Source organism: Chrysoperla carnea, chromosome 5 (genome assembly GCF_905475395.1).
Source record: "Chrysoperla carnea chromosome 5, inChrCarn1.1, whole genome shotgun sequence".
Taxonomy (NCBI): Eukaryota; Metazoa; Arthropoda; class Insecta; order Neuroptera; family Chrysopidae; genus Chrysoperla; species Chrysoperla carnea.
In genome coordinates, this window is record NC_058341.1 from 70,055,481 (window position 1) to 70,068,951 (window position 13,471).

Here is a 13,471-nt window from a genome sequence, read left to right on the forward strand (position 1 = left end):
AGAATAGTCTTTATCGGAAAAATAAACCACTTTTATTGGATTTATCCCCCAGATTTCGGAGAAACAATTATACGAAAAAACAATTTTAGGAAAAACTTTTCAAATTTAAAGTGTTCATTTATCTGTTACCATTTATGGAGTAGAGCGAACTTTTCATTGAACTTGAAACCTAAGTCAAGTTTAATATTTGCGTACACACCCAACATTTTTCGCTTGAAGCATTATAACGATAAAAATTATATTTCGAGCTTCAAGTAGGTTTCAATTTAAAACAGACATCTTACAAACACATCCTAGAAATATATCAAGGTCAAGCTATTATTAGTTCCAAGATTGTAACGCTTAAAAATATTGATGCTACGAACAACATTTTGGTAGGTATAGGTGTTCATAAAATCACCTATTTAGTCACTTTTTAATCACTGTTAAATTTGGATGTTGGGCAAATGCATTTACAGTAAACTAACCTCAAATAAAAAAAAACTGAATTTTGCTTTTAATGGGCTCATGTGGCTTGTTTTTAATGGACTTATACGACGGACTCTTTTACAGTTTTACGCTAATGAAGAATTATATGCATGGCTACTCTGTACTCGTGGTGAACAAAAAATCAAAAGTTATTAAATTAATATTAGGAAAACATGTTTAAAAACTGTTACATTCGAATCATGTTTATATAGATATTTTTCATTAAAATTATTTATTAATGTCTAGCCTAATCGGTGCAAATTTAGTCCGTGAGTATATTTTTCGTCAGAAACCAACATGATAAGCTTGTAAATGAGGGGTGCATCATGGAATTTGATAAAGTAATAAGGAAGATAAGGTATGAACAGAAAAAAACATGATGGAGAAATTATATATAAGAATTAATTAAGTGAATATATTATAATTTGTGAGCACTTCATTTGAAATTTGACATTCGCATTCGCGATTATAGTCTCATCAATGAATGTTTTTACTCGGGAATCCTCTATAACAGCTCCGATTTTGATGATATTTTTTTTATATTTAAAATCAGAAACATTCCAGAGGGAGAAATAATCTGGAGGGAGATGCAATGTCATCCCTTATATATCGATGCCCATTCTAAATCGCTAATGTTAGAAGTTTGAAATTTCGAGAGGATATTTATTTTATAATCTAGGTGTCATTTAAGAAAGGAGTTTTTTGAAATTCATCCCCAAAAAGGCTGAAATGGGGGATGAAAGTATATTCAAATCTTCATTTTTGAATTCATTGCTTAACCGATTTTAAAAATTCTTTCACCTATTCGCTCCGTGCGTGAGTTTCGTTTCCATGGTAACGATACACTACTTTAATTATAGAATTGTATGGATGCATATATAATTGTATGGATTGCAATTAAAACTTACATTGAAAATTTAATATTATTGTCTCACAAATTTAAATAAATAATTATGATAATTTACATTTGAAAAATAATATTTGTGCAATTTGATTTCTTATTTTCACAATGCATTAAGTTTAATTAATTCGTGTTTTACAATAATTTTAATTTGACATTTCTATAACATTAACATGTAAAGAACTGCAAATTAGTAATAACATCCCCCTTTAACGCCAAAATTTTTCACTGGAAGCGCTGGCATCGATTTTATTGTCCCTACCATGACTACGCGTTGTGTGCGTAGTCATGGTAGGTAATAGAATACTACATTATCAGCAAGTAACATGGGCTTTATTATATTTTCAAAAGTTCCTTACCAAAAATAAAAATTTCTTAAATAATGTAACCGACATTGTTGAGTTCACTACGTAACCGATTTTAAAAATTCTTTTACTTATAGAATGCTAAATTATCAGCAAGTGGCTTGACCGTATTTTCTTTTCAAATATTAATTAAGGATTCGCACTAAAAGTTGAAATCCATTAAATAGTTAACAAAAGGGAAGTTAAGAGAATTGAAGGCTAAAACGTGGATATCTGCTAGTTATTTATATTGTTTAAACAACATTTGTGCAACTTATATAAAAAAATCACTCTTGCGTGATTTTTTCCACAAAAAAAAAATGTATTTTAACTTAATAAAAAAAGATTTTAACTTTAGATGCAGAACCCTAACTTTTTTAAAATAAAATACAACCCATGATAATTGGTGATAATGTAGCATTCTAAAGGTGAAAGAATTTTTAAAATCTGTTAAGTAGTGAACTAAAAAAATGAAGATTTGTATATATTTTCATTCAAACTTTCATCCCCAGTTTCACCATTTTAGGGAATGAATTGCAAAAAATCATTTCTAAAATTCGATATATCAGGGGCGATATTGCCTGTTTCCCCTCCAGATTATTTTGAATAATAATATACAAAAAGAATCATTTTGAAAAAAAAACTCATCAAAATCGGAGCTGTTATAGAGGACTCCCTAATAATGGCTATTTTATGCATTCCTTTATCCGACTAATATTGTAAACAAACATTATGTTAAAAATTCAACATTCGTCCCATCACTATTAAACACGCGCCTTGAAATTATATTGTATATTAAGGCATGTGCATTAATAGTCATGCTTCTTCATTTATTATCCTTCTCAATCATCTTGGGAAGGTGGGTCTCACTTCTTAGGCGGGAAGATTCGTTTAGGAATTCAAAAATAAAGAAATTTTCATTTTACATAATTTCAATTTATTTATTTATATTGTTACGCATTTAAAAAATTATAAACTATCTATCGTCATTAAAGTTGATTTAGGGCTTCCCCACATGGATGCAACTTCTGGTTATTTGCATTAATGATATTTTGATTTGAAAATTTATAAATGGTATAAATGAAAACATAGTTTGCAACCAAAAGTTATATCCTTGTGGTCCTTACCAGTTTTTCAATTTTTTATACAAATGCGTTTATATCAAAATAAATTACTACGATTAGTTCACGAACATCAAATAATAATGATTTTAAGATTTTGAAGAAATAAAATTTCTAATTTACTTTTCTTAGTTGACTAATTTTTAATATTTTAATAATTTAAAATATATTGACATGTTTCATCTAACATAGACATTTTCATCACAGTTCTCAAAATGTCTAAGTTAGATGAAATATGTCAATAAATTTTAAATTATTAAAAAAATATATCCAACTAAGAAAAGTAAATTAGAAGTTTTATTTCTTCAAAATCCTAATTATGGAGTTCCACAAAGTAAAGCTCTCTACAATTAACAACGATTTTATTTTGTTACAAATTTTATCGATCAGGAATCAGTTTTTATACCATGACAGAGACAGGGTGTTGTAGCTAAGTTGGCTACATCTGGCAAACTTTTTTATTATCAGGTTTATGAAAAAAATTTATTCTTTATAAAAAGCTCTGCTTTTGAAAATATTAACATTCAGCTATTCTCTTTTGACATCGAATATACGAATATACAGGGTGCACAAATTAAAAAAGTTCGGTAGGAATGTTAATGGTCGTTTTTAAATGTAGACCATTTAGAACAGATAATAAGGGAAACGGTTCAAGAAATCACTCCCGAAATATGTAGGTGTATCTTTAAACAATCTTGTAAAAAAGCAATTACATGTATGGAATGCGAAGGTGGATACGTTGAGGCAAAAACGAACTGTATATTCGATGTCAAAAGGGAATAGCAGAATGTTAATATTTTTAACAGAGCTTTTTGTAAAGCATAAATTTTTTTCGTAAATCTTATAATAAATCAGTGAAAACAAACAATTGACTGAGTTAATTCTTGAAATACCATGTATAGACAGTGTTGATTACTCTATCACATTACAAATATACCTATACATGTCACACATACATAACTGATATTCCAATATAATATATATTATACAAGTTGCGCCCTCACGGGTAAATAGTGATGTTTACGAAAAGATATTTAAAAAAAAGTTGTTTATTTTTTTAAAAGGAACATTGTTTGCATTTAAACTTTTGTTCTATCTCTAACGGTTTACAAGATGGGTCCGTGTCCTACGGACCCAATACCTAATTGATCTACGTTGCTCATTTACGAACTCGACCTCACTTCTTAAGTCCTGAGTATGCTGTAAAAATTTCAGCTTGATATATTTCTTCGTTTTGAGTTATCGTTGACACAAACGGGCGAAAGGACAACCGAAAATGGACTAATTAGATGATTCTATGACCACCTATACCAAAATTTTGTTCGTAACATCAATATTTTTAAGCGTTACAAACTTGGGACTAAACTGAATATACCTACTATGTATATTTCATATATACATGGTATAAAAAGTGTTCCATATGTAGCCAACTTAGCTAGACACGCTGTATATGTAATATATATCAAGGTATACTAAGTTTAGTCCCAAGTTCGTAACGCTTAAAAATATTGATGCTACGAACAAAATTTTGTCATAGGTGTTCATAAAATCACCTAATTAGTCCATTTCCAGTTTTCCGCCCGTCTGTGAACACGATAACTCAAAAACGGAAAGTAAATGAGCAACATAGGTCAAGGTCTTGGGTTCGTAGGACCCATCTTATAAAACTTTAGAGATAGAACAAATGTTTAAATTTAAAAAATGTTCCTTATATACAAAAATAAACAACTTTAGTTTGAAAGATTTTTTCGTAAACATCACTGTTTACCCGTGAGGGCGCAAATTAGGCGTAAATTGTATAGTATATATTATATAAATTGTATATATATGTTCAATGTGTTAGAGTAATCAACACTATTTATGCATGGTATTTCAACAATTAACTCAGTCAATTGTTTGTTTTCACTTGTTTTTTTTTTTTTTTTGTTAATTATTAATAGTCAATAATCAGGCGAGTGAAGCGAGCCTCTAGTAGGTTAAAATGTAATTTTTTGGTGGTAAACTTTACAAAAAAATACAAAAGATTTAGACATGAAATGAAATGTTGTAGTTCCATATTTATGTCTAGATGTGTTATCAATCATTATTTTTAGAAAAAAATTATATAAATAATAAAAAACAACAGTATTTTATATTTATTACATGTATGTATATAATCTATACATATGCAGAGACAGTAGCACCATCTATGAGCTACATCTACTACTAAAATATAATTGGCTACATTTAATATTAATTTTAATTGAGTGGCCATCTGTAGATTATTGCAAGTGTTAAAAAACTTCATAATGAAAAATACAAAAAACGTGATAACAAAACATAAACAATTAATTTTTGCAGTTCTACAGTAGAATAACTTAAAAATTTAAGTGATATTAATACAAGTAATGAAAAAATTTTAATTATAATTTTAAAGTTATTTATTAATTAATTGTAAATTTAGCAATAAAATGCCACGACGTCGTACGTTGACGGGTCGTAAAGAGCGTGATCGTAATCGATCATTAATGCGTGATCATCGGAAACGACGAAAACAAGATCAAGAAGAATTATATCTTTATCAAGATAATATTAATTTTAAAATGTTAAAATGTATGCAGAAAATTTTGAGATTGCTCAAAAGAATTTGAATTTTGAAGTATATAATGTAATGTCATCGCCGTTGGTTTGATTTACAAATTAATAAAGATGGGTTTTGTTGTATTTGTCATAAATTTAAAATCAAAAATGAATTGAATATTTTCACAGCGCATAATAACATGGATCTTGGTTTACAACCTGATGTTTTAAAGAAATTAACGTTTGTTGAGGAACAATTAAATAAAAAATATTTGTAAAAAATAATTGAATTACAATTTTATTTTAGAAATATCTATTTTATATGATACCATTCTACTACGCTATTACAAAGTTATACTTTTAGCTAGTTTATTTAAAAATATATAAAATATTGTTTCCCCAACAACCATTGAAATAGGTAAATTAAAAATAATAGATGGCCCTACACGATTATAACGTGTAGAGCCACCTGGAGTAAGGCACCTTCAGAGAACTAAAATAGAAAAAAATTTTCAGGGAATTGCAGATCTGTTTTAAGAGAGATAGCAAAGCACCTGCAAATTTGTCTACTACTACTATAGAGATATTCCACTTACTCAGTGTCCCAGATATCCAGTTATAAATAAATATCTGTCTCATTCATAGAGGGTACCATTAATAGAGGTCAGAATACAGGTTATTTCAGTTATAGAGGTGCAATTATTAAATAAAATAACGTATTATCAAATTAAATATTATCCTGTGTCTTTTCTTTAATCATTGGCGGGCACTTATCTGAACCTTTTTGTTACGAAGTTGCTTGACCCATGTTAGCAAACACTGTTCCAGTTCAGGATATTCTGATAAACGTACACGTTTTAGTTTTACTAAGGTACTATAAAGGGGAGTACACTCGACCGCCATTTTAGTGCAAACATATGGAGGGCTGCCATAGCAATTATATGTATTTTGGTGCTAATATAAAATCATTTTTATTATATATTTCGTCCTTTTAACATTCAAAACCTCACTGAGGTGCAATTTAGATCTTTTAGCATCGATTTTTGTTTCGAGAAGGCTCGATTTTTAACTTGAAACTGTTTGTATATGGAAAAATTGTCTAGCTCGTTTGAGGTAATGTATAACGTATAACAAAATATAAATGTACGTAATAATATCTAGTTGATATAACAATAGTTATTGCTATCTGTTATTTATTTACGAAATCAAGTGATTTATTTTTTTCAGACAAAAGGAAAGAATTAATTAAACAAAATTAATTTGAACTGCTTATTACGTCTATAAGTATCGCAATTCCTTTACAATTTTTTTATTCACGATTTGTTAGTTAATTTATTTATTATTATATATTTTCTTTTTAAAAAATATTATAGCTATTGTACTGGATTTTGTTAGGATTACCTACCTATACTGTTTAGATCATTGAAAATATACTTCTCTTGCTAGATTCGCTTCAAGAGGTCCAAAAATTAATACTAGAATGTTTAAACTCCACCTCGGTGAAGTTTTGGATGTTAAAAAATCCGATAAATATAATAAAAAATATTTTATATCAGCACCAAAATACATGTGATTGCTATGACTGCTCTCCATATGTTTGCACTAAAATGGCGGTCGAGTGTACCTTCCTTTTTAATACTCTAGTTTTACTTGCCCTTCAGAACATTGTAATTGAATTTTATCTTTATTCTGAATTATTCTACAAAGAGTACATTTTGGCACATTAAATTCAACACAGACTTCATTGCTTGTCTTCCTACTTTCATAAACGAATATTTACTTCGGTTTATCGCGTACTGATAACGATTTGAGCCTTTGTTTCGGTATTTTTTAAATAAACATTTGTATGATAGTAAAGCAAAACTAAAACTTGAGGCTCAAAATTAGTTAAGTGCGGAATTTGCGGTTAGAATAAGAATATGTAAGTATACAAACAAAACGATGTTATTTCAGTTCTCAGTAACTGAGTTTAATGCTTATAAAATTCACTTGCTCTCTCAGTTATAAAGGTAACTATGACGATAAAATCGAAAGAACGAGTCCCAGATATAGAGATTTGCTTCATCCCACTAATTCAGTGTCGATGGGTTGGGACCTCAGTACGAGTTCCAGTTACGGAGGTTTCTCACTTATGCAGGTTCCACTTAACCAAGTTCCACTGTATTATACTATAGATACGCATCTCTATCATCCTTCCGGAAACTTGTAGATTTAGTTGTCACTCCAGACACGGCAAAGCGCTTCAATCAATTAACAGACTTTTTTTAAATACGCAACGCCAAATTCAAAATAAAATTTAACTTATATATTTTTTAAGGTTTAAGATGTAATTCCATGATGACGCTCGACGCTGGGGCTTTGAGCAAAAAATTAGGATTTCACTAGCTGAAAAAAACAGAACTATGTGCAGCGTTTTAAAAGATGTAACTTAATGATGACGCTTGATGCTGGCGTTGAGTGTCAAATTTGGAATCCATCCACAGATTATAGTTTTTAAGTTTTAATTTAAAACAGATCTGCAACTCCTTGAAAAATTTGTACTATTTTAGTTCTCTGAAGATGCCTTACTCCAGGTGGCTCTTGTCATAATAGTGTAGAGCCATCTGTTAGTTTGGATAATAATTTACCTATTCCAATGGTTGTTGGGGAAACAATATTTTATATATTTTTAAATAAATAAACAATACGATTTTCAAAATTCGTTTGCATATCGTTAAGTTTCTTTGTGTGTATTCTCAATTGATTGCGTTTTTTAACTTTTTGTGGACCATTTGTGTAGGGACTTTATTTAAGTGTTTAGGCCGTTTTCATTGTGCCCCTGTTCAATTACTAATTAGTGTAATTTAGTTTAGGTCGTTTTAGGTGTGTTTATATTATTTTCTAATTTTTGTATGGTATGTAAATTGTAAATTGGTCTTTTAAATCGTGTTGATTACCTTTAGGTCGTGTTTATTTGTGTTTATTATTGACTATTGACGAACTAAAATGGTTAGACTTTGCATTTAACTTACTAGTAAATAATAATGTTAATATTAAAATAAATGCTATTTTGTTTCAAATATTGCAATAAATTATTATTTTATTAATATTTGTTATTTTATGTAAAAAACTTCACTTTATTTTATTAGAATACAAATAAATAAAAAAATGATAAAATGAATAGAAATAATTCAAATAGTACCTAATTCCCGCCATTTTTTTTATAAATAGTTCACTGTAAGTGCCTTACTCTAGGGGGTATCATCCTTTCTTGGAATTGATAAGAAAATTATAAATAGTTTTTAATTAGAAGAAATACTTGGAATTGATAACATTTAACCTTAATTAAGAAAAATATGACGTCATCACCCATAAGTTTCAACATGTTTGAATTGAAACACGTGCTATTAGATAATAAACCAGATTTTGGAGTGGTGGTAATCGTATATAAAAAGGTGCTTTACATTTACATTGCAGGAAACATCAGTTTTATAACAAATATTTATTAGTTAATATTATAACTAAAGTAAAAAATAAAAGTTGAAAATGAACAAAGAAGAAAAAAAAATTTTAGACAGTTGTTTACTGCGACCGTGTGTAAAAATGGAGGATTTGCCAATTAAAGAAAAACTAACAATTTTAAAATTGGAGCGATTAATGACGAAATTTGGAGCATCCATAAAGGTGACAGTGGAGGTGAGCTGGAATGGTGAGGTTAGAGAGGAGGCGGTGTTTCTACCAGGTAGATTCTGGAAAATATTTTGGAAAAAAATGGTATTTATTTTAATTCATTACAATTATGGGGTACATTGTCAATACAAAATCATATTGACTTGTTTCAAAATGTGGAGAAGTATTACCCGGAATATTTTAATGTGAGTAACATTAGATTATACCTATGAATTTTAGTTTAATTAAAAATTAAAAAATTTAATAGATTGATTTTTACCATCTTATGGAAGCGTGTCGTTGGAGTTTACCTACAAAGATAATAGACATTTTACGATACTCTTATTTAGAAGTGGATGATTGCTTTCATATTGCAGCATTTATAGTTAGAAATGCCTTGGAACGTATTTTATTTGTAACTTATGCGAAAAAATTCAACATGTTTGTAAAAAATTTCAATCAGTTTGAAATATTGCTAAATGAGTGTTGTGATCATCTTATTGTTGGAAGTAACTTGAGAAAAATTGGGGTACATACGATATACATCGAAAGCAATGGGTAGGGGAAAGTGTAAGGCATGATGAGAGAATGTTTATATGGTATGAACAAATGTACCCGTTGAAATTTTATGTAAAATGCTATACCAACAAATGGTGAAGGAAAATAATATACCAGAATAGTTTAAACCATGGATAAGTGCAACAAAATGTAAAGCCATAGACATGTGTGATTGTCAACGAAATTCTGATGACCATGACTGTATATAAAATAATTTTTATTTATAATAAAAACTCTTATAATTTAATTTGTCATTGTTTTATCTGTGAAACAGGAAGTTTCACATCACCCTTCTTACTACCTTTTTGTTTCAGATATATAAATTCACCTTTTTATAGGTAAGTAGTATCACAACGTCAAGTAAGAAACATGACTAAAGCACTCATTATTACAACAATATTTTTATATTAACTTAGTGAATAGTGCTTCAATAAAATTTAATGATCATGTAAACCCAATACATAATCATATTGAGAATTCTGATTTTCAAGCTGTAAGTAATAATGGTTATTTGAAGAAAACAATTTTAATATGAATCAACGTGGATTTCGTGTGCATAATATAACATCAAAGCCGGATATAATACAAGACACATTGAAATTTTATTACAATAAAGCACCGCAGACTATTCCTCATGAATATCCAAATGTGGAACAACAAGAACTTGAAAAATTTCCATGGCAACCAGATCAACCTAATGTTGAACAACTAGAACCTCATCAACCAAATGAATTTATCCCATGGAATAATTCTAATGGTCCAGATGATAATTATTTGGAATTATGTATGCAACAGATACAAAATATGGATTCTCCTTCTTGTCAAGATTTAAGAAATATTCAAAAAAAACCAAATTACAAAAAAAAATTCGCAAATATTGTAAACGTAATATTTATATGTAATACGATGTAATGTAAGGTGTTATTTAATAAAAATCTTATAAATATTTTTTTTGTATTTATTAATGATTAAAATTTACATTAAAAAAAATTTACAGAAAAAAAAAATTATTATTATGAATCTGAAAAAAAAAAAAAAAAAAAAAGAAAAAAATCATTAGAAATTTAAAATCATATTGAACATATAAAGTACTCACTTCTCTGAGCTATTTCTCTTATAAGCTCTCTTCAACTAAATTTCGAGCATAATAAAAACCCATTAATAAATTATCTTAAGAAAAAAACAATTATTAAGAACTTCTATCGTCAAATTGTAAAAAGGAGCGAACAAAAACAAGTTTATTAATCCATAACCTCATTTTTAATAAAACACAATAACACATGGTAATGAAAAACAACTATATCCATAATGGGTGGTGAATATGATTATTAATTATTCAAAAAATTCTTTGGAAATGGCAATCAATTGAAAATAAACTTTTTCTAACTTAAACCTTCATTCTCGTTTTATTAATACATTAAAAAATATATATTATAAATTTATTTATCCAATACTCTCAAAATCAATCCTGCCAATAAAAATAGGATATACTCTTCTATGATAAAAAGTCAATTTAGCCTGTTCCGCCATCTGGATGAAAAAATAATCGTCAACATCTTTAAATCGTCAAAAGCTAAACATTCCTGGTGGAAATTATTTTCTGCCTTAACAGTCTAATTTAGTCTTGCAGTGTTCTGAAAAATAATTCTAGAAGAATGAGTAAGTCTAAAAAATTCTGAAGTCTGAAGTAAGAGTACCTAAGACTTTTTCAAAATTAATTTTTAGAATAAAATTTAAAACATTTCAGATTGTCGAAAAATTAATTACTATAGGTTTTATCATATTTAATACTTCTCGTAAGGAATATACAAACTTGTCAGGAGGAGGGTTATGACTAAAAAAAATATTTATATTTTATTCTTTACTATAACTTAGTGCGCGCCCGTTTCACTGGGCCTAAAAGTAAAAACCACCGCTGTATAGCCTCCACTTCTTTTGATCTCACTATATACCCCTTTCGTGACACTCAAAAGAGTTGTTTTACACAGCTTAAATATTTGCATAATTTCCAATTTTTTTAATAGGCATAATTCAGTGAGTATATCAGAAAAGAAAGCAATGAATTGTTTGACATTTACTATTATAAATTTTTACAGAAATCTTTAATTTATGGTTTAAAATGATGATCATAGATGGATCAGTAAATGTCAGAATAAATTTAATTTTCCGAGGTGAGGACTCAAATTAGGTTAAAAACATTATATAGTATACATTAGTGATGGGACGAAAGTTGAATTTTGTACACTCGCGAATGCCAATGCAAATGTTTATTTTCAATATTCGCGAATGCGAATGCGAAGGCAAATGTCAACTTTCAACTGAAGCGCTCACAAATTTTAATGTATTAACTTAATTAATCCTCATATATCATTTCTCCAGCATGTTTCTTTCTGTTCATACCTTACCTTCCTCATTCCTTTATCAAATTCATTTGCAAGCTTGTCATGTTGGTTTCTGACAAAAAATATATTCGCGGACTAAATTTGCACCGATTGGGAAAAAACAGGCTAGACAAAAATAAATAATTTTAATGAAAAATTTCCATATTTTAAATGAGTTAAATAATAAGTGTATCAGGCAAACATGATTCGAATGTAACAGTTTTTATAGATGATTTCCTAATATTGACCTAGTAAATAGACGTAAATATGACGTCATGCAATGTCATAATTTACGTAAGATATGAGTCACAGATGAGTCTGGTTTGAGTCATTATTTCCGCCTTCCAGACGTAAGATCTTTACGTAATATAAATGACGTGAACATGACGTAAAATTGACATTTATATGACCTAATTGACATTATAATGATTTAACAATGATATCACAGTGACGTCATGTTTATGTCAAATATCTGACTTAAATATGATTTATCCTTACGTAAGATTTAGATAATTTTTACGTTATTAAATGTCACGATATTGTAATTAAAATGACCTGGAAATAATGTCATAATGATGTCAAATACCTTCCTTAAATATGACTTTTCTTTACGTAAGGTTTACCTAATTTTTCCGTTGCTCGATGTCCCGAGATTAAAATGTCATCGATATGTTATGAATTGATCTATTCATACCTGTTAGACAATAATAAAAATTTATATATTGAATAGGAATGATGTATTTACTCATTGTGGGTTTGATCTTAGCTGTACAGCTGAGAAATCAAACCAATACCTACTGCTGGTAAGGAACATGATTATATACCATAAATTACATAAAACTAACTCCGCGAATCGTATACAAAGTTCTAACTAGTAGAAAGAAGCAGTGATACTGATATTCTAGTTGAGATAGGCATATATATATTACGGAAGCCCGGTAGTGACACGTTAAGTAGCCATGGTAGTACCTCTGATTTCGCTGCGTCTGCTGACATACATAGTATGTCCGTCTTAATTTTTTAATTTTTTTTAAAGGTGGCACTACTTGTTTATATTGTTAATTGTCAAAAATTTAAGACTCGTATTTTTTGATTATCGTATTTTTTTATTAACAAATGGATCAAAACTTTGTAAAAATTCGTCATGAAAACGAAATTTTGTTGCCTTTATCCGAAAATGGAAACTTGAAGTGATGACAATTAGAGATTTGCTATACTCATACAGTTTTAAAATTTATTTGTTGTAATAAATCAAATTTAAAAATCACAAATATTGTCTTGTGTAATTTAACACATTTAATTGAATTAGTATTAAAAAAAAAATACTGAGCTATAAAAAATTCAAAAATTGTATTTTCCATCCCAGGATACTAATGAAATTTATCGAATAAGTCTTAAAGATTTGAGAGAATATAAACTGACAAGATAAGGTGCTGAAACTTCATTCTTGTCATCAAATGCGTAAAAAACATTTTTCCATCGCTGGAAATA